At 41.9% G+C, this 4,627-nt stretch overlaps 1 pseudogene; it reads right to left on the reverse strand.

The window, feature by feature from the left end:
* Positions 1-811: 811 nt before the first annotated feature.
* LOC104979967 lies at positions 812-1,737 on the reverse strand (annotated as a pseudogene).
* Between the last annotated feature and the right edge of the window lie 2,890 nt (positions 1,738-4,627).

Here is a 4,627-nt window from a genome sequence, read left to right on the forward strand (position 1 = left end):
TGTTGGTGGTAATGCAAACTAGTACAGCCTCTATGGAGAACAGTGTGGAGATTCCTTAAAATACTGGAAATAGAACTGCCATTCGACCCAGCAATCCAACTGCTGGGTGTACTTACTGAGGAAACCAGAATTGAAAGAGACACGTGTACCCCAATGTTCATCGCAACACTGTTTATAATAGCCAGGGCATGGAAGCAACCTAGATGTCCATCAGCAGATGAATGGATAAGAAAGCTGTGGTACATATACACAATGGAATATTACTCAGCTATTAAAAAGAATGCATTTGAATCAATTCTAATGAGGTGGATAAAACTGGAGCCTATTATACAGAGTGAAGTAAATCAGAAATAAAAACACCAATACAGTATATTAACACATATATATGGAATTTAGAAAGATGGTAACAATGACCCTATATGTGAGACTGTGAAAGAGACACAGATGTAAAGAACAGACTTTTGAACTCTGTGGGAGGAGGCGAGGGTGGGATGATTTGAGAGAATAACATTGAAACATGTATATTATCATATGTGAAATAGATCTCCAGTCCAGGTTCAATGCATGAGAAAGGGTGCTCATGGCCAGTGCACTGGGATGACCCCGAGGGATGGGATGGGGAGAGAAGCGGGAGGGGGGCTCAGAATGGGGGTCACATGTACACCCATGGCTGATTCATGTCAAGGTATGGAAGAAAGCACTACAATATTGTAAAGTAATTAGCCTCCAATTAAAATAAATAAATTAATTTAAAAATATAGATTTGTATTCTATATCCCATCCACTAAAAAAACCCAAAACAAAACAGTTTTTAGAAACAGATTGTTTTGCTGACAAACCTCCACATGACCCTTTTGACATATCTGTTCTTCACGTTGTAGATGAAGGGGTTCAGCATGGGGGTGACCACAGTGTACATCACTGAGGCTGCTGTATCCTTCCTGCAAGATTGTGAGATAGCTAAGCTGAGGTACACACCAAGACCTGTTTCATAAAATAAGCAAACAACTGCCAGGTGAGAGCCACAGGTGGAGAAAGATTTATTCCCCCCACCTGATGAAGGGACCTTAGAATAGAGGAAACAGTTTTATAATAAGAGAAAAAGATGCCTGAGATAGGCAGAAAACCAGGGATGGCACCAAAATACGCAGCTGTGTTATTGGTGAGTGTCAGAACATGCAAAGTCGAAGAGTTGAGAAGGGTCACAGAAGAAATGAGAAATTTCCACATCTGAAGTAGGTGAGTTTTAACACCATTGAATTGTGCATCTGGGAAACCAAGAGACTAATGAAAAGTGATACCAAACCAATGAGCCACGGAGACGTGTGTTCATAATGACCAAGTAATGCAGAGGGTGACAGATGGCTACAAACTGGTCATAGGCCATCACAGTCAGGGGGAGACTATCCAAACACCTTTAAAAGCATAAAAAAGGACATCTGTGTCAGGCATCCTGCATAGGACATGACCCTGCAGTGAGTCTGAATGTCCGGAATTATTTTTGGGATTGTGGTGGAGGTGAAACTGATGTCAGCCAAGGATAGGTTGGAGAGGAAGAAGTCATGGGAGTGTGGAGGTGGGGCTCAGAGATGACAGCCAGGAAGAGGAGCAGGTTCCCAAGCATGGTCACAAGGTACATTGATAGGAAGAGGATAAAGAACAAAGGCTGCTGTTCTTTTCATCTGAGAGTCCCAGGAGGAAGAATTCTGAGTCATTTGTTAGGTTCTGTGGGTCCATATAGCTTTGACACCTTTTGAAAAAGAAGAGAAGATTGAAAGAAAGGAAACAAACAAATGGGCATGCAACACTGTGTCCATATTTTGGATTCTAGCAATTCACAAACAAAATATTCACATTTGATCCAAAAGTCTGTCCTTTACATTTGTGTCTCCTTTGCTGACCTTCATGTAGAATCGTCAGTACCATCTTTCTAAATTTCATATAGATGCATTAATATACAGTATTTGTCTTTCCCTTGCTTTACCTCTGTATGATAGACTTCAGGTTCATCAACGTCATTAGAACTGACCCAGATGTGTAAGGTGAGTCAGATCAAAAGAGAGCTAGCTGGGTATTTAGGCAGAAAGAGATTTATTATAGGAAGAAAGAAAGTGACTGGCTTTAGAGAGAAACCAGTGCTCTCCCTTTACAGCCAACACTTCTTATACCCTATCGATAGGAAATTGTGCCCTGAAGGGAGGGGGTCCTTAGTTTATCTTTAGCATGCAGCTGGGGTCTTGTGTTCACGTAGTTAGAGGGGTCTTATGGTTGGGTAGTCATGTAGTCTTGAGAAACTGGCACCAGCAGGGAAAAACAGGATCTTGTCTTAAGGAAAAAACAGGGTGTCACCAGGGCAATGTAGCCACTGTGACTTCATCCTTTGCTTGCCAGGTCACCACAATGGGCCATTTTTAAACAATACACTATCAGCCCCTTGTGGACCCTAACAATGTGTCCCCTTTTATAGCTGAGTATTGGGGTCATAGGCCCTGGTACCTTCAGCAATATTTCTGAGTGTCTCAAATCCAGTTTTTTTTGTTTGTTCATCTTTGTTTTTATACTGTTTTTTCCCACTGGTTTCTATGTTACTTACCTTTTTCATTACACTGGTCTGAAGAATGTTAGGAGAGCAAGGAACTTTTGGGATGATAATCTATGATCACAGAAAAATGGGCTTCTCTGGTGGCTCAGATGGTAAAGAATCCACCTGAAATGTGGGAGATGTGGATTTGATCCCTGGGTCAGGAAGATCCCCTGGAGAAGAGCATGGCAACCTACTCCAGTATTCTTGCCTGGAGAATCCCCAAGGGCAAAGAAGCCTGGTGGGCTGTAGTCCATGGGGTTGCAAAGAGTTGGATATGACTGAGTGACTAAACACAAACGTTCAATGAAATATATTGAATAAGAAATAGATTTCCCCATGTGTAATGAAAATATCTCCTGCCATATCAATAAATAAGAAATGTCACAGCCATCAGTGATTTCAGTCCCCCAAATGTGAATGTTGTTGTTTAGTCTCTAAATTGTGTCTGACTCTTTGTAACCTCATGGAGTGTAGCCTGCCAGGCCCCTCTGTTCATGGGATTTCCCAGGCAAGAATACTGGATTGGGTTGCCATTTCCTTCTCCAGGGGATCTTCCTGACCTAGGGACTGAACCTATGTCTTCTGTGGCTCCTGCACTGGTAGGTGAATTCTTTACCACTGAGCCACCTGGGATGCCCCCCAAAGGCTTCCCGGACCAGGAATTGAACTCGGGCTGTGGTGGTGAAAGTGCCAAATCCTAGCACTAGACCAGCAGGGAACCTCACAAATGTGAATGAGGGCTCCCAAAACTGTGATACGCCACCTCCCACAGTGATTGCTGAGGAGCTGGGAGGGGTACTGTGCTGTGCTTAGTCACTCAGTCCATTTAGTCACAAAGGCCCATCTAGTCAAAGCTATGGTTTTTCCAGTAGTCATGTTGGATGTGAGAGTTGGGCCATAAAGAAAGCTGTGTACTGAAGAATTGATGCTTTTGAACTGAGGTATTGGGGAGGACTCTTGAGAGTCCCTTGGACTGCAAGGATATCCAACTAGTCAATCCTAAAGGAAATCAGTCCTGAATATTCCGTGGAAGAACTGATGCTGAAGCTGAAACTCCAATACTTTGACCACCTGATGTAAAGAAGAACTGACTCATTGGAAAAGACCCTGATGCTAGGAAAGATTGAAGGCAGGAGGAGAAGGGGACAACGGAGGATTGAGATGGTTGGATAGCATCACTGACTCAATGGACATGAGTTTGAGCAGGCTCCGGGTGTTGGTAATGAACAGGAAAGCCTGGTGTGCTGCAGTCCTTGAGGTTGCAAAGTGTCAGAAAAGACTGTGTGACTGAACTGAACTGATTGCATAGTCATGCATTTTGTAGTCCAGTTTTGAATCTAAGTTTGATAATATTTCCTATACAAGAGAAAAATGCCATGTGAAGCTACTATGAAATTAAAATCAGACAGACATAAAGGATTTTTTAAAATTGTACTTAATAAAACAGGATGCAGTTGACAGAAATGATTTTTGTATTAAAACAAATATGCTGTGCTGCTTTACTTAGTTGCATAGTTGTGTCCAACCCTTTGGAACTCCATGAACTGTAGCCTGCCAGGCTCCTATTCCATGGGATTCTCCAGGCAAGAAAACTGGAGTGGGTTACCATGCTCTTCTCCAGGGTATCTTCCCAACCCAGGGGTCGAACACAGGTCTCTCACATTGCAGGCAGATTCTTTTACCATCTGAGCCACCAGGAAAGCCCTGATACAAATATAAGCTAACACTAATATTAATTAGTGAAACTAATTGTTAGAACTCGAACAACAATTCCCACTTACATATTATATGCAAATTCCCATTTGTGTAATAGAGAGGTCCAAGAATTTTCATAGGATTGTTGTAAGCAGAAATTGATTTGAATAATAATATAATATATATAATGTAAATTAAATATTTATTTAATATATAAACTGTAACATGCATTTTGGCCTTTGAATATGGAATGAAGCAGGGCAAAGTCTAATAGAGTTTTGCCAAGAGAACGCACTGGTCATAGCAAACACCCTCTTCCAACAACACAAGAGAAGACTCTACACATGG

Source organism: Bison bison, unplaced genomic scaffold (genome assembly GCF_000754665.1).
Source record: "Bison bison bison isolate TAMUID 2011002044 unplaced genomic scaffold, Bison_UMD1.0 scf7180017864492, whole genome shotgun sequence".
In the NCBI taxonomy this organism is placed as follows: domain Eukaryota; kingdom Metazoa; phylum Chordata; class Mammalia; order Artiodactyla; family Bovidae; genus Bison; species Bison bison.